The sequence below is a fragment of the Myotis daubentonii genome, chromosome 5 (assembly GCF_963259705.1).
Source record: "Myotis daubentonii chromosome 5, mMyoDau2.1, whole genome shotgun sequence".
Lineage (NCBI taxonomy): Eukaryota > Metazoa > Chordata > Mammalia > Chiroptera > Vespertilionidae > Myotis > Myotis daubentonii.
Window position 1 is genome coordinate 97,937,173 of NC_081844.1, and position 26,543 is coordinate 97,963,715.

The window sequence follows — 26,543 nt, forward strand, 5'->3', positions numbered from 1 at the left end:
ACCTCAGCCCTATTCTCAATTGTTAGAGCGCCAGCCAAAGGATTGTGACAACCAATTGATGTGTCCCTCTTACACTGATGTTCCCCCCACCCCCCTCTCTCAAATTCAATGGAAAAAATCTCCTCAGGTGAGGATAAAAGAAAGAAATCTGGATGTCTAGCTTCCTGAAGTAACAGAGGAACAAGACTCTGGGCTGGGTTTTCTTCATGACAATTATCACTTGGGTCTGGGGAGCCTCTGCTTCCCTTTTAGATGTGGCATGAGCTCTGTAGTTCACCACACTCCCCACCACTCCCTATTGTCTCATTTGATCCTCAGGGGATCTCTGTGGAGTGCATTTATTATTATTATTGCCACTTTTCAAATGAAGAAACTGAGGCTCAAAAAGGTAAAATGACTGGCCTGAGGTCTTCTAGCTACAGAAGGGCGAGTGGGATATAAACCCAATTCTATGTGACTTCAGAAGCTGAGGTTTAGGTCATTGTGCAGAGCAGATTCAGGTGGCGGGCACACAGAAATGCCAGCGAGCAGAAACATTCAACCCATATAAGATCAAATTTGCGAGGCATATGAGCAGGAAACAGATGGCACCCTATTTACAAAGGTGTGGGCAGAGTGTAGGGGAACAGCAAGGCATAGTGCAGAACCCCAGATTAGTAATAATAAGGCTCCATTACCACCCCTAAGCCTTTCGGGGCAGTTGAGGGAGTAGGTTACAGGAATTGGGGAGACAACTGAGGAGAGGGCTGCCTTACTTGAGCTGAGACCTCTGGATGCAGCCAGCCCTTGGGGACCCCACAGGGAGGGAACTTGGAGAATAAATACCCCAACCTCACCAAGTTCTCTCTATTCCTTCCTATTGATCTCCTGCCAGTGCCCAACCCACCTAGAAGTCAGAGGGCCAGGACCCACTGATACATTTCTACAAGCTCTGGGGGGCACAAAGCAGGGAGAAGAATGGAGAGCATCTCACTGGGGGCAAATAAAGGCATCTAGCACAAGAGGCAAGTCAAAGCCAAGGGCATTTTAGGGGACCGACAGATTGTGATGATGGATAGGGGAAGAAATTAAAATAATGGTGAATTCAAGGTCCAGCTTTTTAAAAAAATATATTTTTATTGAGAGAGAGAGAGGGAGAGGGATAGAGAGATAGAAACATCGATGAGAGAGGAACATCATTGATCAGCTACCTCCTGCATGTCCCCTACTAGGGATTGAACCCACAACCCACACATGTGCCCTGACCAGGACTTGAACCGGCGAACTCTTGGTTCCTGATCAATGGTCAACTGCTGAGCCACAAAGGCCAGGCCAAGGTCCAGCTTTGATGGGGCTGGGGAAGCACGTCTCTCCCTGGCAGACACATTTGGCCACCTCATCTACCAGAAAAATCATTGATTCTATATCAGAGATTCCTCATATTTGTAACATGGGGCTTGAAATCTATGTCGTGATGAGTTTGCAAGTGGACAAAAGGCTGACATGTATAGGGTAATACTTTCTTCCAGTTTTTTCAGAGGAGCGGCAGAGTGCATTAAACCCCATCTCTAGAAATTTGTATTTTAAACATCTAAGACAGGTCTATTTTTTTCTTTTAATTGAAGCATTATTGACATATACATTTGTTTCAGGTGTGTAACATAATGATTCAATATTTATGTATACTATGAAATGATTATCACAATAAGTCTAGTTACCATCTGTCACCATACAGAGTTACAAAATTTTTTTCTTCTGGTAAGAACTTTCAAGATTTACTCTCTTACCAACTTACGATACAATATTATTGACTATAGTCGCCATGCTGTATATTACATTCCTATGACTTATTTGTTTTATAACGGGAAGTTTGTGCTTCTTGATCCCATTCACCCATTTTGCCCAGCCCTATACCCCACCTCCCCTCTGGCAGCCACCAATTTGTTCTCTTTATCTATGAGTTTTGTTTTTTTTGTTAATTTCTTTTTGTGTTTTATATTCCACATATAAGTTAAATCACATGGTATTTGTCTTTCCCCTGTCTGACTTATTTCACTTGTTAAAATACTCTCACGGTCCATCAAGGTTGTCACCATGGCAGGATTTCATTATTTCTTTTTATGGCTGCGTAGTATTCCATTGTATATATGTGCCACACTCTCTTTATCCCTTCACCCACTGATGTTTAAGTTGGTAGTTTGTTTCCATATCTTGGATATTGTACATAATGCTGCATATATCTTTTCAAATTAGTGTTTTTGTTTTCTTCAAATAAATGAACAGAAGTGGAATTGCTGGATCATGTGGTAGTTCTGTTCTCAATCTTTTGAGGAACCTCCATACTGTTTTCCACAGTGGCTGCACCAGTGGCTGCACATTTACACCAACAGTGCACAAGGGTTCCCCTTTCTCCACATCCTTGCCAACAGTTGTTGTTTCTTGTCTTTTTGATAATAGCCATTCTGACAGGTGAGGTGGTATCTCATTGTAGTTTTGATTTGTATTTTCTTGATGATTAGTGATTGAGCATCTTTTCATGTGACTGTTGGCCATCTGCATGTCTTCTCTGGAAAAATGTCTATTCAGATCCTCTGCCCATTGGTTTTTATTTGTTATTGAGATGTATGAGTTCTTTATATATATCAGGCATTAACCCCTTATCTTTAGTTTGATGTAGTCCCACTTATTTTTATTTTTGCTTTAGTTGCCCTTGCCTGTGGAGTCATATCCAAGAAATCATTGCTAAGACTGATTTCCAGGGGCTTACCACCTACGTTTTCTTTGAGGAGTTTTACGGTTTTGGTTCTTACATTGAAGTCTTTGACCAATTTTGAGTTAATGTTAGCAGGGGTGTGGAATGCAGTTCTGACTAATAGGATGTGAGAAGTCCACCAGGGATGTTTGTAGAACAGGTTCTCTTGCTGCTAAAAAGAGTCCCATAGGAAGAAATAGCTGTCTCTCCTTTCGCTGGACAGTATCCTAGCAGCTTGTGATGCCTTGAATGGTGACAGCCAGGTAACAATGTGAAGGAAGCCAAGTCTCATGCTGAGGATGGGAGAGAACAAGAATGCTTTAGGATGTCATAATTCAGTTAACCACTGACTTAACCAACCCAAGTGCCTCAGTTGTCTCATCCCAAAAAAAAGGGGATAATAAAAACTCACCTCTTAAAGTCGTTGTGAGGGATAGAAATAATGTAGTGAAACATCCACCACCAGAATGGCTGTTCACTAAGTGACAGGGATTGTTCTAGAAAAGGAACCGCCTCCATGGGCTAGTTTAACTATCTTTGATTGTCCTCACTGTGGACACAATGGACAGATATACATGTGTACTCAGTACTCAAAATAATGTCTTGAAGTTATTAAGCAATTATCCACCAAATGGTACAAAGTAGGTGCATGGGAAACTTAATTTAAGTTCACCTTGTTTCAATCCTGTAAAAAGAGTAAACAGTTAACCTCCATTCATGGGCAGATGCCTACAGACAGAGTTTGAGCAATTCATCAAATAGGCTGGAAAAAGACCTCATTTAATCATAGAAGATCTCCATAGGCTGGAGTGATGGGCTAAAGTAAACAAGGTAAAGTTTATTAGGGAAAAATGTAAAATTTAACTGTTTGGCTCCTTTTCTTTCCTTTTTTGCACAATATAGAATAGGAGAGGTGTGATGTAACAGCACGCATGAGAAAGGCTTGGGGGTTTTCTGTGGCTGATGGTCCATGTGAAGCCATAAGGTGCTCTAGCTGTCAAAGAAGTGAGTGTAACTTAGTCCTCATAGAGAGAAGCTGGGATTCAGAATGAGGACGGTGATGCCTCCACTTTGTTTGTCCTCATCAGCCCACATGCTCTAACATGAAGATGGCAAGTACCGGCATGCAGGCTGAGGATTCTTATTTGCTTACCCATGGCAGATATCCTTAGTTAATCATATTCCATGGAGATTAGATGTAGTCTCTGAATCCCCTTCTCAACACAGTCTTTAAAGTAGCCAGTGTCCTTTGAATGGAGTTGGCATGCAAGCTGAAACCTACCGGTAGCCAATGGACTGCCTGCTCTTCCTGTGACCTCTTTCTAATGGGGCAGCTCAAGCTTATATCATGTGGCCCAGCCTTTTACCAGCTGCCAAAGATTGGCTATAGGCCCAAGGGCTACCGATCTACAGGTTGCTTTGAAGAGCGTTATCCAAACAGGAATAAGCTCGCTCACTCTGATTCTCTCTTTGGGGTGAGGGTGGGAGTGGGGTTGAAGAGCAATTCAGGTAGTTGGTGGCAGGCCCAGAAGCTGAAATGTTCATGGAGAGAGGCCATGCTATTGGAGAGGCCAAGAGAGAACATAAGGAACATAAGAAAACAGAATCAAGAATGAGGAAGCAGAAGCTATGGGGTAGAGAACATGAACAAGAGGAGAGGGTTTAAGGAATTGGTGGTGGCAGCAGAAATAGTGGACAGAGAGGCAGAGAGCACTGAGAAGAAATGTCACATGGCTGCTAAAGGACTTGCAAGATCTCTCGTCCTCTGGGTAGATATTCAACTACATTGTCATCTGTACTGTTCCCAAGAGGCCTCATCAGCCCAGCGTCCAATCAGGCAGGCCATGAACTTGAGGTTCCTTTTTTCTTAAGTCCACAATCAACACTTCCTATCCCTTGTGGTACTTGAGGTAGCCTGAGGGAATCTTTGTTCCTGGTAACCCAAACCGTCTACTTAAGGTTCTTTGTCTAGTTCTGGCCACCACATTGGTAAACGGGAGCAGGTCCCAAGGAGAGAGGCCAGAATGGGAAGGAAGCCTGGGAACTTCCCACAGAAGGAATTTTCAAAGGAATGAGGAGGGTTGATCTAGGGCAGTGATGGCGAACCTTTTGAGCCCGGCGTGTCAGCATTTTGAAAAACCCTAACTTAACTCTGGTGCCGTGTCACATATAGAAATTTTTTGATATTTGCAACCACAGTAAAACAAAGACTTATATTTTTGATATTTATTTTATACATGTAAATGCCATTTAACAAAGAAAAATCAACCAAAAAAATGAGTTCGCGTGTCACCTCTGACACGCGTGTCATAGGTTTGCCATCACTGATCTAGAGCAAAGGTTCTCATGGTTTGAGCTCCAAGTAGCAGCAGTAGCAGTGGCCACTGAGAGATGTAAATTTCTGCCCCTCCCCTGCAACCTACTGAATCAGAAAGTCTGTGGTTTAGCCAGGTCTCCACTTGTGATGCACCCTCAACTCCGAGAACCACAGGCCTGGAGGAGACCTAGGCAGAACACAAGCACCATCTCCAGTTATTTGAGGGGCTGTCAGGGGGAGGTGTGAGCTAGAGCTTGACCAAACTGGGGAGACAGATTTCAGGACAAGAGAAGGGAGTCTTTGCAAGCAGTCAAGGTGGTTTGGGCCTGGTGGATAGGGAGCTGCCTGTCCCAGTTGGTGGATATTATAAAGGGTTGTGAGGTCCACAGGAGAGAGAAGAGGAGATCGAAAGGGGAAGTGTGCATTAGGAAGACTGTAAATCCGGAGCAATGATTGAGGACTGGCATCCTAGGTCCCTCGTTGCCATGGTGACAGTGGGGGTGGGGAAGTAACAAGCTAATGGTGTGTATAGGAGCCTCAAGTGGGGCTATTAGAGGCAGATTCACCATTCTGGCCTCTGCTCATATCTTTATCTCTACATACCCCTCATTAAACTGGTGGAGGCAATCTGATCATACCCCAGCCACTTGGGACAGGAAGCTGCATGTGGAATAATGAATACTAATGTCAAACTGACATACTGTGTCTAATGGGTAGAAGTGTTGGCTGCAGACTCAGCAGGCCAGGTGTGTGATTGCATGAGCTTGAAAAAGTTAATCCTCTCTGCTTTATGTATGCATGTATGTATGTATGTCTCTTAAAATGAGGTGTATACCAGTTGCTATCTGATGGGATTGTTTTAGGATTGAGATAATAGTACTGTGCCCAGTCCATATTTTGAACTATTATCATTGCTATTATTATTGGGTCTCATCAAACTCCTGATGAGTTTATTAGGGTGGGCTTTATTACCCCATTTTAAGGCTCTAGGAATGAGGCAAAGGACGGTGAGACCCAGGCTGGCATCACAATGCTTCCGTAGTATTGGCCAAATGGAACTGGGACTGTGTCTTCCAGACTTCAAGTGGCCAGGACAGAGGGCAGATTCAGTATGTGTGCCCTGGAAAGAGGAAATCTTTTTTTTCAAAGACAACTTATGCGTGTGAGGAAAAGTCTACAAAAAGGTGTATGGGGGGAAAAATAAGTCCCCTTCCTATCTCCTGGAGTCCTTCCGTGGATGGATTCTGGGCCTCCGTCAGGAGCCGTTTTATGTGTGTACAATCCTAGTGTGTGTAGATGCCCGAACACACGCTGCTCCTGGCCCTGGTCCAGGCTTGTGTGTGTGTGTGTGTGAATGCCCATGTACGTGCAAGGCAGGTAGGGCTGACTTTACGAGGACGGATGGTGGTGGTTTGGGATCTAAGCTTGCCCTCGGAAAGAGAGGCCAATGGGTCATAGGTGGTGCCAATGTAGGCCAAGGCCAGCGCTGGGTGGCCACTTTTCGCCTCCCTCAGGGCTGGGGGCCTTGGAGTTCCTGACTCTGTTCAGGAAGACTCAGGAGGGGTGCTGATGGGGACTTCTAGGCCCCATGTTGCTAAATCGTCAGGCCTAGGCACAGGGCAGGGGTGGGGACTCAGGTCATGGAGGTGCAGGTCACAGGCCCAGGGCCCCCATCTCTTTGGATCTTCCCCTTTCTCCTGGGGCCTCTCTGCTCACCCAGCTTCTGGGGGAAATGTCAGACTCATTCCATTTTAAAAATCCTACCACTTTCCCAGCTTAGAGGAACAATCATTGTGTATATTGTTATTATTACTATTATTTTTAACTTTCAGAAGGTGTTCTTTGACAAATACTGAATGGTCTTTGCTGTCTGCCATTTTGCTCAGGAGACAAGGCTGGAACCACCCAAGATTGCAAACCCTTTCTGGGGTGAGTGGGGGCTAGCAGGGAAAGGATGGTGAGAGGAGACCATCCAGGACAGACAGACGGACAGTCTAGTCCCCACAAGCATTTAGGCGTCACAGCAGGTTTCCCGGCCTCCTGGTTGCTGGTTCTCTCCAGCTTCAGTTTCTGGTTTCCCTTTCCCAGGTCTGGGGTCTGAAAGGTCCCGATGAAGGAGATGAGGCCGTGGTGGCACGTCTCTGATACTCGTTGGCAGGGTCCTGCCTCTCTGATGCTGGAACTATGTAAAAACATCCCTGTCAGTCAGCCCCTGGCCGGCCTGTCCTGGATTCTGTTCAGTCATGGGGAGCTCACCACTTCACGAACTCTCCATTTCATTCTCAGGTGGTTCTGGAAAGAAGAGCAGAACTGGAGTTTGTGGCTAGACCTGTTTAATTTGGCAGCTACTGTGCTCATACCCTCAAATTCCTCTCATTTAAAAATCCCATGAGCTTGCCCTGGCCAGGTACTCAGTGGTTAGAGCACTGTCCCGATACACCAAGATTGTGGGTTCAGTCCCCAGTCAGGGCACATTCAAGAATCAACCAATGAATAATAAATAAGTGGAACAACAACTCTCTCTCTCGCTCTCAAATCAATAGAAAAAAATCCTCTGGGCTCTTGCTCTCAGGGTCTCTAGGTCTTGTAACATTTCTCTTAGGGCCAGGTTTCCAGTAGCCCATCTAAAACTTGGGTGGACTGGGCCTATTGTTCATGGGAAGGGTGTAAATGTAGGAAAAATCCATCTGACACAAGAGCAAATCGAGTAGGGGATGGACAAAGGGGCTTTTAAGGCGTCGTCCTTATGCATCGGGGCTCCATACTCTCTTATTCTATGAAGAAACCAGAGCCTGCGATTTTGGGGCCTTATCCTCAGAGGCAGGTGAACGGGTTGGAGAAGTTACAGTGTCCTGGGCTGAGCCCAGCAGCTTTCTTCCTTTCCTCTCTTTGCCTCTCTCCTTCCCCCCATCATTTCCTGCCTGGGGCGGTACCGCCAGCAGCCAGAGCTCCTGAGCCCTGTTATTTAAAATTCAGCCGTCACCATGGCAACCTGCATCCTGCTCCATTTCAACCAGAGATACAAAGAAGCAGTGAAAGGGAAAGTTTAATGAGATTTATTTTTTATTTTTTTTTTTATGAATCGTACTGACAGTGTCTGTCTTTTTGGGAAATAGCAATGTTCCATTTTCGTGGCGTTATCGAAATTACCATTCATTGTATGCCCAAGGCTTCCAGAGGGTCAGGGTTCACTGCTGCCTTCCAGGGCTGCTGATGTCACCCCTTCTTTCCCTTCAGGATGGGTGAGGGCTCTTAGTTGGCATTTAGGCCTTTTGAAAGGGTGCAGGGCCGGGCTAATGCTAGAGCATGTCCATGGCTTTCTTCTCACTTCCATTCCCCTGGCATCAAATCAGAGTCATATCAGCATATTCCATAGTGCTGTGTGCTGTGTGTGTGTGTGTGTGTGTGTGTGTGTGTGTCCAGCAACTATTCCCCCGCATTCTGAGAGTGCCCCCCGGTCACCGGTGCTTGGCCTATTTCCGTGTGTACATGTGATTCAGGTGGAGCCCAGAACTTCCTTTGACCACAGCATCTGGCTCATGGATGAGCATGTGGCCCCAAAGGCATCGATGGGGCAGTCCGGGGCTTTTGTCTGATCCTGTTGTGAGAAAGCCCCTCCATTTTTCTGTTGGAGGGGCGGGGGGTGAAAGCCTGGAGCTGCTGGAGACTCCGCTGACAAGGACATGCCCACATGGGGACTAACACGGTGGGAAACAGAGCTGAGGGGTGAAGTGCAATCAGGGGCAGGTGATGTGACTTGATCTCCTGGAGGGAGTCAACCCCAAATCCATGGCTTCTTAGTTTCACGAGCAGATATGTGTCCCCCTTTTACCAAAGGCAGTTTAAGCTGGGTTTTCTGGCACCTGACAACCAGTGGCTCCGATGTTACATACTCCAAGGTCTGATTTTACAAATGGGGCGACGGAGGGCCAGTGCAGGGGGCTCCACCCAGGGCGACAGAGAGAGGCAGCCCTGGAGGTCAGGCTGCAGCCTGCCTGTCCTTCAGTTCTCAGGCAGTTTCCTACCAGGCAGGGATGAAAGCAGAGCCTGTGGAGGCTGACTGTCAAAAAGTGTAGTTATGGCAAGGACACTTGCCCAACTACCCACCCTGAGGGCCATGGAGAGCATTTGGGGTGGTATTCAAGGGCGGTCTCCACCCTGAGAAGATTTTTGACTCGGCCACAGTGGGTGCTGCACTGCCCTGAAGTCTCCAGTGGCAGTTCACCTGCTTGATCTGTTGGATGAGATGTTTTTTAGTTCTCTAAACTGATGTGATTCAGTCATTCAACTGACACTTGTGATTTTATTAATTCCACTGAAAAGTATTGATTGAGGGCTTCCTGGATGCTAATGACCTTTAGGGACACAGATTCAGTAGTCAACAACGCAGCCTCGGAGCCTGCCCTATAGGAGCTTACGTTTTAGTGTGAAAATAACCAGAGAAGCAGAGAATCAGAGACTGTGGAAATCTCATGAAGGGCAAGTACTGGGTGCCATGCGAGCATGTGATGAGGGCCAGTCTTATCTGCTGAGACAAGGGAGGCTCAAGCTGAGCTGGCCAGAGGACCAGGAGTTAGCTGAGAAAGAGTGGGAACCAGTGCTTTGAACATTGGGCACAGCCTGTGCAGAGTTGGGGGGCAGAAGTTTGAATTCATCGATGCTAGCGGTTTGTTGGGCAACATATGCCAGCATCCCCTGTTTTGCAATTTTAGGTTGACCTGTGCCTGCTCCCATCTGATTCTCAGAGCCCATTTGTCCCACGAGTCCCTGAGGCAGCTATATAATTTATTTTCAACCCAGGATCCTTGATACTCTAGCCTCACCTCTCCGCAGGTTCAAATCTGCGGCGGGCTAATGTCTATTTAGTTGCATTTTTTTGGTGTGAGATTAAAATATTTCCCATTATAACCAAGCCTATTGTTATAGAGAAGGATGCGGGTTGCCTCTATCCCTCTTCAAGAGTCTCTTCCTATTTCGCTTTCATTTGTCTGTAGATGAATTGCTGCAGTAAAGTGTTCTGCCACTAGGGGGCAGGAGCGCCAAGGCAAAGGACTAAAGCCCGCAGTTAACACGCAAGGCAGTCCCATAGGGCTTGCGCTGGTGTAGGTCAAATTCCCAAGCCCAAATCCTTCGAGTCTCGATTCGGATACATAAATCTATTTACAATGATGATCCCATTCTTCACACTACTGACGGCTACAGATGCTAGAAGATACATTTTAAAAGAGGGCTTTTGGTGGAAGAGGTTCTTATTGTCTGTAAAGCAAAGGAACGGGGTCCTGGATTAGAATATAACTGTCCGGAGTCCTTCAGAATGTGCAAAGGAGCCAGGGGGCCCCGGTCCGGGTCCGCAGTGTGCTGCTGTGTGACCTTGCTTAAGAGACATAACCCCTCTGGGCCTCACTGCTCCTCCATGAAAAGATGGGATGATGTGACAAGTCCCTTCTGGTTCAAAGAATCCAAGCGGTGAGCACAGTCGAGCCTGGAGGATGGTCTGCATGGATGCCTGCTAGTGTGATTTTTAATTTGGGGGCTCTTTCATAGGAGGGGACTTTGTTTTCCTGTTTCAGACCTCCTTTCATTTGAGCGGGTGAATATATTTAACACGAAGGAATGAAGAGCTACGGGTGGTTTTGGCAAGTGGTGAGAGAGAGAGATACTCGTGGCTCTTTCAAATCACACCATGACAGTCAGACCCTCTTCGCCTTTGTGGGCTAGACTTTTGGATCTGATATGGGAGACTGACTGGGTAGATATTTTCGAGAAGCAAGTCTCGTCCTGAGACTCAAGTGAAACCCTTTGTTATCCTGGAACTCGGCTTTATTGAGCAAGCTCGCCAGGCCGCCCCCTGGAGAACAGCGTGGGAGCAGGCCTGCTCTGGGGTTGAGGGGTGACCTTTCCGGCCCCTTTCTGCCGTGTCATTCTAGAACTAGGAGACTTATGCCCAGATAAGACGGTCTCTAGGAGGCTGGTTCCCACTGCCGTCTTGTTGGAAGAGGAGCCCCCAGGGACTGGGTTCCTGAGGACCTGAGGTCCCCTCTGCGCACCCCCTGCTGGCTCAGGCTGGGGGAAGATGGTGGATTGAGCTCTCCCTTCGAGTTCTTTATTATGAAACATCACAGAGACAAAAACAAAACAAAACAAAAACCCAAACTAGCAACCACAAAACCCCTGTATAAAAACCTCTTTTGCCTCAGCCGGCTGGCTCAGTTGGTTGGAGCGTGGTCTCATATTCCAATAGGTTGCGGGTTTGACTCCAGGTCAGGACACATACCTAGGTTGTGGGTTTGATCCCCGATGGGGCATGTAGAGGAGGCAACCTATTGATGCTTCTCTCTTACATTGTTTCCTTCTCTTTCTCCCCCTTCCTCTTCCTCTAGAAAAAACATATCCTTGAGTAAAAATTAGAAAAAACAAAACTATTTTCTCTGGCAGCATCAGTTTCTGGGATTCACATTCCCAGACAAGTTAGTCCCAAAATACAGAGTGAGCGGGGCCAGCAGAGGTGAGGCTCCGCCCCATTTGGGGGTCTCCTCTTGAGAACCTTCTCAGCCCCTTCCACCTTCGATGATCACTTTCTTCCATCCCACCGCTGCCTGACTGACAATAGATAGCATCTTCACGCCATGTACAATAGTCTCACTCAGGAAGATATTATAAGTACCGTCAGTCTCAATTAATATAGATTAGCACCATCACTTTTTTCTTAAAGATTATTTTAATTTTGAGATACATTTTAATGGAAGTTTGTTTTTTTTGTAGGGTGGCATCAGCATCACAATTAAATTTTTTTAAATTTATTGATTTGCGAGAGAGAGATGTCAATTTGTTGTTACACTTATTTATGCATTCATTAGTTGATTCTCTCTTTTTTAAATCCTCACCTGAGGATACATATCTATTGATTTTAGAGAGAGAGGAAAGGAGAGAGCGAAACATTGATCAGTTGCCTTCCACCTGGGATGGAAACCACAACCTAGGTATGTGCCCTGACCAGAATTGAACCTGCAACCTATTGGTGTATAGGACGACGCTCCAACCAACCGAGCCACTTGGCCAGGGCCCAGCATTACAATTTTTAAAGATTGCAGAATATTCCATTATGATTGCCCCATGGTTTTTAACCAGCAGGTTCCCACCCACCCCACCCATTCTACATCCCATGGGTGGCCTGGCTTTAGCTTGTCATGGCTGAATGACAGCATCTCAGGGATCATCCTCTCTGTTACGTTACTGGCAGAGAGGTGGCTTCTAGCTGATGGCAGACGAGGACTAGAAGTCGGTTTTCTGACTTTCTGAGCTGCCAGGCTTACCCAGGGCTGCCGTGAAGAGCAGAGGAAGGACCCTGCACTCCTGTGCTTGGCAAGCTACAGCTTGTTAGGAAAAATATTCCCTCTCACACATCTTTACATTCTCTCCCATGTTTTTATAAGATAAGTGTCCAGCTGATGGTTAATTGGACAGATTTGGTCTGATCTTGTTTCCTGTGCCCCAAAGTGGCATTTTTTAAATTTTAATTTTTATTATTGATTTTAGAGCGTGAGAGGGGGAGAAGGAGAAAGAAAAGGAGAGGGAGGGAGGGAGCGGGAGAAAGGGAGAGAGAGATACATCGATGTGAGGGAGAAACATCAATCAGTTGCCCCGGACCAGGGATTGAACCTGAAACCTGGGTATGTGCCCTGAAGGGGGATTGAACCCGCAATGTTTTGGTGTACAGAACAAAGCTCCAACCAACTGAAACACTTGGCCAGGGCCCGAAGCAGCATTCTAAAGCCCCTCTTACCCTCTCCCTGGTCTGTCCCACCTCTGCATCCCCCAGGATTGAATTTCCCAAGGACAGTCATCACATGGAGCCTGCAACCCAGTCACAGGATGGCTAAATATAAACTGTGCAGACTGCAAATAACCTCCGAGCTCATCTGCTCCTTTGTGTAACTTATCAGCCTCTCACATCACACTGGCAAGAAGGCACGCGCTGCGTCCGTGCTGGGCAGGACCTGGTGGGTGCTCATGTCCCACAGGCCTGGCCAAACAATCCCCACTTTGCTGGGAGCCACCTCATTCTTTCTCCAGCAGAGCAGGGCCCGCTTTTCAGATAAAGCCGACAATCTCCAGGCTGTGATTTCCAAAGCAAATCACTGCGAATCACATCACTATTGGGAACAGATGAAACTGTCTGGCTGAGGGCTTTGTGTAGCCAGTCGGCCAGAGACGTGGAACCGGGGACAGAGACATGGTGTGGCGTGGAATGTGTCTCACGTCTGTCTCCTCTGTTGTCTTACCTGCCTCGGGGGAGGGTGGAGAATGGCGTAAATGAGGTGGGCGGGGGATCCAGGGTTCTGGGCTGTCTGACCATCCTGGAACACATGTGGAGACAGTGACCACAGAAGCACATGTTTTTAGGTGGAGACTTCTCATCGATTAGAGATGTTTGATGTGACTCAGGTGTGCTGGGTGTTGGTAGGCATGCTGCGTATTAGCCATCTGGGAGCTAGAGGAAACCCAATCTCAGTTTTTGGATTTCTTAGCATGTAGGGTGAAGTGGGGCCTCCAGGAAATTACAGGCATAGCCGAAGCCCCAAACTGTTCTATTGAAACAGCCATGCTAGTCAGGACCCTAGGGACCGTAGGTTTTCCCAGAGATTTGAGGTCTGTTTTGAATGTTGCATGGTAATGGGGGCAAGGAACAGGAAAGAACCTATCTTGGGAAGAGACCTAGAGTTCAATCTCTATCAAGAAAGGGCACCAATGACCTCTGTTACTAATCTAATGAATATTTATGAGTCTTAAGTTAATCCTTATCAGCACTTGGTTCTAGTGATCATTTCTTCCTTCTCGGATTGTGCTCTACCCTAGGTGTAAAACACGATTCTGCTTTTCCTTCTGTCTCTCTGGTCTCTCCTTGGTTTCTCTCTCTCTCTCTCTTTAAAAAAAAAAAATTTTTTTTTATTGATTTTTTACAGAGAGGAAGGGAGAGGGATAGAGAGTCAGAAACATCAATGAGAGAGAAACATTGATTAACTGTCTCCTGCACATCCCCTACTAGGGATGTGCCACAACCAAGGTACATGCCCTTGACCGGAATCGAACCTGGGCCCCTTCATTCTGCAGGCCGACGCTCTATCCACTGAGCCAAACCGGTTAGGGCTCCTTGGTTTCTCTTGAGGTTCATCCTCCTCTGCATTCAGTATTATGCTTATTGATATTATGAAATATTAAGAGTCATCCCAAGCTCACTTCTTTGCCCATCCCATATTTTCTCCCTTTGTGATTTCATACTAGACGATTACTTCGATTCCCACCTTCATGGATACATTGAACATTTTATATCCCCTCAGCTCCGATGGCCTATTTGACATTTCTAACTTGGATGTCTGAAAACATTTGATGCCCATGATAAAATGAGTACAGAAATGGTAAGTAAGCATTTAGAAACTTCTAAAGCAACTTGACTTTGCTGTCTCATCCAAGTGTATAATTTCTGTATTTTATCAAGTATTGATCAGTAATGGATTAAAAATAAAAATAAAACCTGGCCCTTTACCAGAGATAGTTAGAGAAGCATTGACCCAGAGGACTGTAGTGACCCCATTAGTTCCTGTTGAAGAATTTGAAATGCCCTGGACTTGGGGAGCTTATGGATGCAGCCAGAGGCCTCATTAACTGAGTAGAGGTGTTTGCCAGCTTTCCTCCTCTTGCTTGGCAGAAGAATTAAGATAATAACTACTCAGAGATTGCCAGAAATGCCTTCCTGGCCTTCTCTGCCCATTTCTACTTTCCATTTATTCCATAAAGGCTTTGCTCACATTGATTTCTTCCAGTCAGTGGAGAGGCAGCGAGGCCAGCAAAATTGTTATGTCATTGAAGGGACTGGAGGGAGATCAGAGAGACAGCCTGCATGGCCACTGGGGTCATTCATTCATTCACTGATTCATCTATCCATCCATTCATTTCCCTATTTATGCATTTTTACTCATTCATTCTGTAATCCAACAGCTCTTGGTGGAACATCCACTATGAGAGTACAGTGCCAGGTACTGGGGATATAATGGTGACCAGAATAGGTAAGTTCTTTTACTTTTGTGAAATGGACAGTCTGAGAGGGGAGACAGACAGCAAATCAACAATGTATGCAAGTTGTGATGAAAATCCTGGTAGGTGCTTTGGTAGGGAAGCATTGATTGCACTGAGAATATCGAGCAGTTGTGCTATCTATAAGTCAGGGCTTCTTGGAAGGTCCCTAAGGAAGTGAGATGTCTGCCTGTATGGTTGGACCATGACAGGTGACTGTAGAGAAAAAGAGGCAACTTGAGATGATTCTGGAGAGGTGGGCAAGGGATAGATGGTACAAGGTCTTGCAGACCACAATAAGAGTTTGCACTAGCTCCCAAGAGCAGTAGGGAGCTGGTCTCTGCACTTAAGAGGTCATCAGCCTTGTCGGGGAGAAAGATACCTAAGCAACTAGATACAACATGATCTGGGTTACATAGGGGAATACACACAGGTGGGAAATGATGGGGCTTGGAGACTGGAATGGATTAACAGATAAAATTTGACCCTGTCATTCTCCTGCTGTAAACTTTTCTAGTTGCCTGTTGTTCTTAGGATACAGACAAAATTTTTTCATATCATCCCATATGATTCAGTAGCTCCCTCCCTCCTCAGACCATTCTGAAGTTCTCTCTTTTCTGCTTTCTGCACTCCCAGCATTCTTCCCCATCTTTCTTTAGGTGCCCAGATACCATACACTTTCTTCCTATTGTGTGGCCTTTTGGTTGGGATACGCTCCCTGTGCCCCCACCCTACCCTTGCAGGCCTCATTAATTCTGTAATTTTTTAGATGTCAGCTTAAATATCCCTGACTTCTCAGAGGACCTGAAGTTCTCTCTCCTAATGCTTATGACAAGTGGAGTTCTTTACTTCTATGATTAGTTTTTAAAATGTCTGTCTCCTCTGATTCAGCAAGCACTCTACATATCGAATAAATGCATGCATGCATGAATGAATGAGGTTAGAGGATGGCTGGCCTGGCCTGAGGGGATAGCAGCTTTGGTGTGAGACAGTGGTCATGGGGTGTGGATTTGTGCCGAGCTAAGAGGAGTGGGCACGACCCATCCCAGAACATAGCCATTTCTTCTCTGTTGGTTTTTATTTCTCCCAAGCATGTGTGAAATAAGTCACATTATGGGACTCTCTGAATGTTCACATTCAAGAGATTATCAATGCCAATCCTTAGCTCTTTAGGAAAACCAAGGATACCAGGTTGATCAACTGTGCTTAGTCTCTCTATGAATTATAAGAAAACCCTTCAATCTTAAAATTGCTCTAGGCCAGTGGTCGGCAAACTGCGGCTCGTGAGCCACAGGCGGCTCTTTGGCCCCTTGAGTGTGGCTCTTCCACAAAATACCGACTTCTACGCATGGGCCACGAAGTTTCAATCGCACTGTATGTGCGTGCCTGCACGTGGTACTTTGTGGAATAACCACACTCAAGGGGCCAAAGAGCCGCATGTGGCTCGCGAGCCGCAGTTTGCTGACTACTGCTCTAGGCTAAAGAGCTTCTTTTGAGGTAAGTCACTCTGCAGAGTCACAGGCATGTTGGAAGGCTAGTGGCCGGGGCATAGCTAAGCCTTCGCTCTGTATTCCCATCGCTCCTGGCTGGATGAGCCCTTCCTGGCCTTAAGGTTTTGGTTCAAGAACCAGAAAGCCCAATATCTGTCAACTTTCCTGTAGCAGTCACCTCTTACTTATCCCCAAATTTTGTGGTTTAAGACCATGATTATTGTTTAATATCTCATGGTTTCTGTGGGTTGGGAATTCAGAACAAAGGACACATGGCTTGAGTCTGTTCCACCATGCACAGGGCCTCAGCTGGGGTGAGTCGAAGGCTGGGTGCTGGCATCACCTAAAGACGCATTCACTCATGAGTCTGGTGGTTGATGCTGGTGTTGGATGAGGGCCCAGCTGGGTCTATTGGCCGGGACACCCAAGTGTGGCTTTTCATGCACTTGGGCTTCCTCCCAACATGGTGGCTGGATTCCAAGGCCAAGCATCTCAAAAGAGAGAGCCAGGTAGAAGCTGAAGTCCTTTTAGAAGCTACTTCTGAAGTCACCAAAGTCACTTCTGCCACATTTTATTTGTTAGGAGAGAATCACTAAATCCTACCCATGTTCAAGGGAAAGGAAATTACACTCCACTTTTTTTTAATAGGCATATTTAAAAACCACCACATTTCCTTAAACAAAGGCCCAGAGAGGACTCTGGAATAGCAATATAAGCTCACTTGTAAAAGAATGGCCTTATAGCAAACACTTCATTTTGTGGGATTCTACACTTGGCAGTGTTTTGGCCCCCAACCCCGATCTCCCTTTAAGGCAGCGGTTCTCAACCTGTGAGTCGCGACCCCTTTGGGGTCGAACGACCCTTTCATAGGGGCCGCCCAAGACCATCGGAAAACACATATATAATTACATATTGTTTTTGTGATTAAGCACTATGCTTTAATTATGTTCAATTTGTAATAATGAAAATACATCCTGCATATCAGATATTTACATTACGATTCATAACAGTAGCAAAATTACAGTTATGAAGTAGCAACGAAAATAATTTTATGGTTGGGGGTCACCACAAAATGAGGAACTGTATTAAAGGGTTGAGGTATTAGGAAGGTTGAGAACCACTGCTTTAGGGAGATGCACTGGCTTGTGAGAAGCCTCTCTACTCTTGTTAAAAAAATGCAGGGCAATCAGATTTTATTGGGTGTGGTGGGGTACCATCCACTTTTCAACCTAAACACTGTAGGCTCTCTAGTCACTGTCCTGGGACACTGGGCAGCTTCTCAAAGTTCAGTAATAATTTGTGATATTTTAGAGCCACCCAAAGAGAAAATACATCAATAAGCCACACTAATCATGAAGAGTTATAGTTAAGGGAAGGTTCTTTGACTGAACTAGTTTAAATGTTAATTTTATTACTCAAGAGAGCACTTTGGAACTCCCTGTCATTATCAAACAATTAAACTGTAGTTCCTTATTAATTTTTACTGCCTTCCTAAGGTAATTAGTGGCACATAATGTGAATTGCATCCCATTAATGAATAGATTTTTGAATGTGAGTGGGCAGAGCCTTTTATTTGGCTCTCCAACAAGACCTATGAAAGGAGGGGTGGGTCCTTCCCAGAGCAGAGGGCCCCGGCACAGCTCCCTGAGTATTGGGCTCACCCTAGCGATGCCCGACATAAAACACACGGTCCTCAAACTTCCAGGAAGGACTGATGGTGCTGGTGCCTTCCCTGAACCTAAAGTTGCTAGTCAGAAAATGGACAATCCTTTTGCAACAAAGATCTGGAAGCCAAAACCAGGATTTTGAGATTCCTGAAGTCCCAAAGGATGACTCTTGTTTGAGAATTCATCTTTTTGGTTTGTCCAAGGGACCTTTTATGAAGCACTTTACTAGGCAACATGAGCAAATTATTTAATTCTCAACACTACTTCATGAGATGGCTGTTATTATTTCTATTTTATAGATAAGTAAAATTCATCTCAGGCTGAAAAACAGGGGACCATACAGTAAATGACAGATGTTGGACTGAAGCCTCGGTCTGGCCGAGTCTAGAGCCTGAATCTTATTGTCTGTTGGTGGGGCCATATCTTTATTCAGATCCTCAGTCCAGTTGCTCTGATTTATTTCAACCTTTTTCTTGTGTGTTGATTCTTTAACGACAAAATAGAATACCAGTGTTGAGAGGACCTTAGGTATGTTATGTTGTCTCTTCATCTTATGAATGAGGAAATTAAGGACCCCAGGAGGAGAAGGGACCATCTCAACCAGTGAGAGAGAAGTGAATCTTGCTCCCTGTGTAGCCTGGAAGCAGTGGGAGCCCAGTGGTTCCCCTGAATCCCACTCTGTTGGCATCATCCTCACATCCTAATAGGGAAGTCCAGCTCTGGCTTCCCAGGTAGGCTTCTTACCAGTGGTGTCACCTGCTCTGAAAAGCTAGATGGACCACACTCCTCTATATGAAGAACTGTAGCCAACTCTGCCTTGTCCATTTGCAAGTCAAATGTCACCAGCCTGGAAATACAAATTATGTTGGCACAAGCCCCCACCTGCTTGGCTGACAGCCTTACCCCCCCACCCCCCAAGTATTCCCTGGTGATTTCTGGGATCGCCAAGGCTTGCCTCGTGCTCCCAGAGCCAGTCTGTTCTCTGCACTGTCTGCACAGCCTCTCCTCTCCTCTCTTCTGCTCCCACTGCCTGGGGAGCTGCCTGCTGAAGCCCCCTGCTGCCCATCTTGAGGATTTGTTGGCTTTCCATGCCAGTGGTCTCTCTGGGTGCTCCCAGAGCTTCCAGTTTCTCATGGGCAGAGCTTTGCTGGGTTATGTGGTGGCCCAGCCTCATGCCCTGTTGTCACTGAGCTCTTGTGAACAGTTCCCTGAGCCCCTGGCCATCACCCCTTATCCCAAATATCACTAGTCTACTCATGACTTGTGGTACCATCAGTGTCTGGCCTTCACTCCCTGACTCATAGGAGCTCAAACCCATTCCAAGAATAGATGGGAAGCAGAGGTCATCTACTCCTTCCACCCTCCTCTATCCTACTCTTCAACTTTGCTCCTCAATCCACACTCCTCCCTTCATCCTCAGCTACAGAACAAAGGTGCTCATTGCTTCATTGAATATGTGCTTTCACGGAGCACTTGCTGTGCGCTGGGCCTTCTGCTCCGTGCTGAGTGTACAGTGTGACTGATGGTTATTTGCCAAACCCTCTTTTCTTCTTTTCTCATAGAACCTCGATTGGGGATGGGAGGGTAAAAATTTGACCCACTCCATTGATGACTTAATGACTGTTCTAAACTGATCAGGAGACTATCCATCCACCTACCTCCTTTTGCCCCATCTGCAGGCTGTGATCCTGAGCTGGAGAAGGCACAAGGGAAAGAATGGCTGCTTCTGGGGAAGGATCTGCTGCGCAGACAAGAAACGAAAGGGTTTCTGGTGGTGCCACCCCCTTTCCTGTTTCCCTGCCTTAAGTGGGGAGGTGATGGCTGGAGCTTGAGAGCCTGGAGCAATAAGGGTGGGTAGAAGGAGCCAACAGAATTTTGGCAGAGCAGAAAAATAGGGGGTAGGGCAGGTCCTGATGACTTGGTTGAGCTGTCTGTCAGACCAACTTGAGGCTGCCTTCCTCTGGGCTTCTCATTAGAAAACCATTAGTGCACAATGATAAAGAACTCTTAACCTCTTTATCAGCCCTACCAGCTATCAGCATGGTGAGTGACAGGACACAATCCCCACCCCGACAAAGCTTATACACAATCAACGAATGACAGAGATCCGGGAAGGGAGCAGACCAGGGCTGTCAACTCAGGCAATACCTGGGTGCCAACTCAGCCATTCTCTTGCTTATCAGAGGAGAAGAACAGCATCCCTTGCCTGCTGTGTCTTTGCTCACTGTAATTAAAGTCCCTCTCTATTTGCTTTTACTTCTAACTTGTAATTTCTCAGAGTAAATATGAGCCAGGAAGAGCTGATCAGAGAAGCAGCTGCTCCTAGGAGCCTGGCTGTCTGCAGGCGATGGTAGATTGTGAGCTCATTTATAGAGAAAACTGGATCGATAATGATTTCTGTTACACCAGAGGCAGCGTGTTTGAAGCCAGTGACTCTTGGAGGAGCGATGGTTGCATTCGGAGTCCCTGGGCAAAGGAGGAGTCTCTTTCCTTCTCGCCTCCTCTGCGCAGGGAGAAGCGACCTCTTGTTTTGGCCCTGGGGGTGCCAGGTCAGCCAGCCCTGGGATTTGGTGATTCACAGCTTGGCTTTTTCCTCTCACAGGTGGCAAATTCTGCCAAGGGAGAGGCTGTGGAGGGTGGCGGTTAGGAGCTCCAGGTCTGAGAATCCAGATTCAGTCTCTTTAGATGCTGTGTGACCTTGGGCAAGCTACTCAGCCTGGCTTAGCCTCGATTTCTTCATCAGGACCCTGTGGATAATCACAGTAGACAAGGCTTTCGTTGGCCCTCGCAGGCCTTTCACACATCTGAGAAGCAGGATCACCAAGGGCTGGAACGTGAGGAGGTGAATTTGCAGAATGCCTGGAAATGAAAACTTCCCAAACAGCTGGGGGTGTAGCATAAGTAAAGATGTAAAAACAGAACAACAAAAAATGAAAACACAAAACAATCCAAAATATATAGAGGGAGAGGCATGGGGGAGTTTCCCCAGAGCTGTCGGGAGGAGCTGTGTCTTTCCAATTCTTTGTCCACTGTATGGCCAGGACTCTGCCCTGTGAGAAGTGCCCCTGTTAGAAAAGAACGAAAACACACCCACCCCTAAACATGGCAGCCACAAATTTATATTTTTAATGGCACTTAAAGTGCTTGTATTTTATAACAGGATAATAGGCACCTTTATGCTGCTGTGGCTGCGTATGTTATTACAATATTTTAGGACAATTTGATATGAATCCAGAGCCCCCCAAAATGTTCATATCCTTTAGAAGGGGCTTGGTAATTCCATTTTTTCAGAAATTGATTCTATGGAGATAAAAATATGGTTATGGGAAAATTCAGTTAACATCCTCTTTACACAGCATGGTAAGAACAGAGAGGAACTGCTCAGTAATTTCTCAGGTTCTGCTGGTATGCGCAGTAGAATACCATGTTGCCCTTTGACAGATGTAGAACAGTATCGAGAACCTAAGAAGAGGTTCGAGACGGAGGAAGATGTGAAGCGTGAAGACTGGATTTATGGTCTTGGAGTTCAAACCTGCTCTCCCCTCCTCCATGAAATCAATAAAAAAATATTAAAATAATGTTTTCGTACTATTAGAAGAAAGAAACCACTTTGTATGTATAAACTATTCAGCAGCGACGCCCCTCCAGTCTGCTTTCCCCCAGGCTCAGTGCCATCCTCATTTCTTCCTCAGGCACTGAAACACATCGCCTGGACTCCAGATTGGGAGAGGCCTCTGGGAATGGATGGAGGTGGGGAGGGGGGAGTGGTGAGGGGGCTGTGATTCTCAGCTGCAATATCACAAAGGGGAGGTGGACAATTTATTTCTTGTCCAAATCATCTGCTTTTGTTTGAATGCACTCCAGGAGGACCTCTTTAACGGAGCATTCGTTTGCTTTCTTTTCCCTGCAAATTCTCCTGACCTTGAGCTTTATCCAGTGGCTCTGGTAATTGGTGCAGTTTCCAGAGTCATTTGTATGGATGCTGTGTAATGTGGAGGTAGGGGGAGAACTCTCCATAGTCATCCCGTGTTTGTATCAGGTGAATTTATATTTTATGGGTTTTGGTCAAAACTCAAATTGATTTTTGTGAAACACACTGAAATGTTTGCAAATATGAAAGTTCTTGTCGTGCTAGTCATTCGTTTGCATTCACAGGAAGAATATAAAGAAGGAAAAATAATTGCTCTCTCTGCCGACAAACTCCCTGGTTCCCAGGAGTGTGGTAGGGAAGGAGACGAAGGGCTTCTAACAGGAGAGAAAATTAGAGGCAGGGAGATCAAAGATCAGGGGGAAAGCTGCCAGGGAGGGCTGATCCACTCCAGGAATCATTGGCGGGTGTGGGCTGCAGGTTTTCAAGTACTGGGTAGGTCTCACCAAAATAACGGGTTAAGATAAACACAACTGCTTTGATTAAAGGCTTTAAAATACCTCAGCTCTTGTATGAATGGGCTTTGTGCTCCTGCCTTGAGCTCATTCTGGCCTGATCTTAGTACATAGATGCACAGAAAGATAACAGCCAACTTGGTTATATAATAACCAAGTTTTTAATGGTCTGAAAAACATATTTTCCCTAACCCCAAACTAAGCAAACCAAACCAAACAAGAATGCCTAACTTCTTGTATCAGTTGGTACTGATGCCTGAAATACTGTCAGTGTGGTATTTTGGTAAAGGTAGGCATAGTTGGTATGTAGCATGCATAGCATTCCTTCTTTCTTCTGAGCCCATGACAGGCATCACTAATCAATTGCAGTACTCTCTACCACTGAGGACAGATGTCAGCCTAAATATTCACACTGATAGTCTGGGGCAGAACTGTCTTTGGGGGTTGGTCTAAAGCAGTGGTCGGCAAACTCATTAGTCAACAGAGCCAAATATCAACAGTACAATGATTGAAATTTCTTTTGAGAGCCAAATTTTTTAAACTTAACTATATAGGTAGGTACATTGTTATTAACTTAATTAGGGTACTCCTAAGGCTTAGGAAGAGCCACACTCAAGGGGCCAAAGAGCCGCATGTGGCTTTCGAGCTGCAGTTTGCCGACCACGGGTCTAAAGCATAGAGTTGGTAGTTCCCCTAAGTAGCAGAAATTGTGAGACCTTCCCTACTCCACAGTACTTTTCCCATAAGCAACCTGGCTGCCTGAATTTCTTACCGTGGTACCCATCCCTTTTGGATAAAGTACAGTTAGCAAATCCAAAGCATCTACACTGTTGACCTTACTGCAGTTCCTCCCTGTTTTGTCCTTGACAGGCACCAATTATAAATCACAACACTCACAGGAGCTCAGGTGTGGCCTTAGGATCTTTCTCAACAGAATTCTCCTTGCAGCTTCTACCAACTGATGGGATTTGCATGGAAGAGCAAAGGTATGTGCCACACCTGGGTTTCTGAGAGTGAGGAGGCGAGGCATCTGCCACTGAGTGCTGTTTGTGAATTAGTTCATCAGGGTAGTGTCACTGAGAATGGAGGGTATGTAAGACCTTTTAGAGTTTGGCCTCAGTTTCTCTAATCAATAGCCTATGTCTGCTCAGAGAAGCCTTCCCACTTGCTCCCATACATCTGTCTTTTTCTTTTTATGGGGTAGGGTCTCTGTTCACTGTTGCCCCCACCTAGAACACCTTCTATCCTGAACGTCCAATTCTTATTTTTATTTCAGGCTTAGTTTATGGCTCATTTTTTTTTTTTAAATACTAGCAATGATTTCTTCGTGGTTTAAATTCCCATGGCTTTTCAATTCATTCAGCTTGCTTGGCATTGAACATTTCCCCCTGAAATGTCTGTTTCCTTTTACTGTCTATGTGCTTGAAATTTTAAACCACTGGACAGTAAACCTTGCAGCAGGGGCTGGGCCTTCACCATCCTTTGTGTTGTGTGTACGTGTTGGGCCCAGAGGTGATAGAGGAGGAGATGCTGATGGAGGGGAGTGGGCCCCACTTCCTCTGCTCTGTGCTCTAGTGCAAGCCCCACTCTGTTTCCATTTGAGGCCTCTTAAGTAGGATTCAAAACATAGACTAGATTGTGTGTGGGTTTTTCCATGAAAAGCTCATGCAGTCTTGAGAGAGATTTAAATGGAGGGCCTGCTCTACAGCAAACTGTCAACCCCTAGTAGTGTGAGATAGAGCACTTGCCTTTGGTTGTCCCACCCTGGTAGGAAGTTATGAAGACAACCCATCTTCAAAATTACTTCATCTTCAGTCCTGTCATTAGGCAAAAATTGCATCTAATCACAGCAGCCCATTTCACTGCCACTCTGCCCGGCTCAGGATCGGGTGTCAGAGCAAGTGGAGCTTATTTTCTGTATCTGAACTATTTCTTAGTAAGTTTTCAAGAATACAGCTTCAGTGCTACATAAAAATGGTATAAATTTCATTGCAGCACAGAGAAAGATTGCAGAAATCAGGCTTAAAAGTACTTGCTTTCAGAGCTTTTCCTGTGTATTTCCAAATTACAGAATGTTTTATTCAAAACTCTTTTCCTCAATTACAGTGCCAACATATTTTGTATTTTTATTTTACTTAGGGAATAAATGCCTAACAAATCCATGAATTCATAAAAATATCCAATGAAAAATTGGTGGAAGTCCCTGGGCATGTAAGTGACTTTCCTTTCATGGTAATGGATACTTTGGTAATGGATAACTTATTAAGAACAGAAAGTTCAATTGAAAAACCGAGACCCAAAGGGCAAGGGACTTGGCCAAAGCCCATGGTTTGTTAATACAACTTGAAAAACCGAGCCCAAATTTTCTTCCACATGCCTGTCTCTATATATCTTGTCTCCATAGCTAGTTGGTAAATTCCTTGGTATCAGAGATTCAGCTTCTAGCCCAGGCAGTCTGTCTCTGATGAACTGTGTGGCCTTGGACAATCAATTAGACCAGCCGTGGGCAAACTACGGCCCGCGGGCCAGACCCGGCCCGTTTGAAATGAATAAAACTAAAATAAAAAAAGACCGTACCCTTTTATGTAATGATGTTTACTTTGAATTTATATTAGTTCACACAAACACTCCATCCATGCTTTTGTTCTGGCCCTCGGGTCCAGTTTAAGAACCCATTGTGGCCCTCGAGTCAAAAAGTTTGCCCACCCCTGAATTAGACCATTAAGTCCCACAGTCCTCATCTGTAAGATGAAGAGGTTGAATGGGCTGTGGTTTTCAAACTGTGCTCCGCAGTGCCCTAGGGTTCCCTGGTTATGTCCCAGGGAAGGGCAGGTTTCCACTTACCAGCCTCTCCAATGAGAGCAGCTGTGTTTTTAATGACTGTTTTTTGGTGTTACAATTAAGTTTTGAGTTGGAAAAAATGGACTGGATGATATCTAAGTTACTGTTTAGCTTTAAAATATTCTAATTCTAGGTCCAATTTTTTATACTCAAGAAAGGGCTAGTTCCGTGAACACAAAGAGCTTAATACATTTTATTGACAGTTAGTTAACAGTACATGACTGAGGGAATAAGTGAATAGGCAAGTAAGTGAATAAATGAGTGTATAAATAAATGATTGTCATGTAAGTGTTAAGGTGGTCTAGGTCTAGTACCCACTGAGACTGTGTGCAAAATTTTGTGTATACATGGGTTTTCTGAAGAAGGGGTCTGACTTTCAGTAGAATATCATTGGGACATTTGACCCCAAAGTGCTTAAAACCACTGGTGTAGAGATAAAGACATTATGGGTGGACTAGAGGATTCCCTAGTGTTAGCCCTTGGCAAGTATTTCAAACAGATCAAATATAGTGAGTAGCAGACAACCTGACAAGATGACATATCACAATGTTTTTGTAAAATCAGAGAACTGGTGGACCTCAAGGACTCAAAGAAGTATGGTCAGTTGCCATACAGTAAACTTTGATTTCCTCTCTTGTTTGTCCACATGTGTTTTATTCTTATACTAGAGGCCCAGTGCACGAATTCGTGCACTGGTGGGGTCCCTCAGCCTGGCCTGTGCCCTCTCACAATCTGGGACCCCTCGGGGAATGTCGGACTGCCAGTTTCAGCCCAATCCCCACTGGCCTGTGGGGATTGGGCCGAAACTGGCAGCCAAACATCCCCTGAGGGATATAGTACTGTGCGAAATGGCAGGCAGCTGAGGAGGAGCTGGAGCCTGGGCCGGTCACCACGCTGCTCCTGCTCATCCTAGCCCCACTGCGCCAGCTGCCGTCACCACACAGTAGCACTGCCACAAAGGCAGGAGAGGCTTGAGTGGCCGCGGCTGTGCTTGCCAGCAGTAAGCCCAGCGTCTGGCACCTGTCGGTCAGCTGAGTGGCGCT

At 45.8% G+C, this 26,543-nt stretch overlaps 1 long non-coding RNA gene across 1 annotated transcript in view; it reads left to right on the plus strand.

Moving 5' to 3' along the window:
* The window catches only part of LOC132235929 (uncharacterized), a 98,105-nt gene that overhangs the window by 20,728 nt on the left and 50,834 nt on the right, over positions 1 to 26,543 (plus strand). The window contains exon 2 of the long non-coding RNA XR_009453126.1: positions 23,530 to 23,645. This is a non-coding gene — a long non-coding RNA (uncharacterized LOC132235929). The remainder of the gene's footprint in view (positions 1 to 23,529; positions 23,646 to 26,543) is intronic.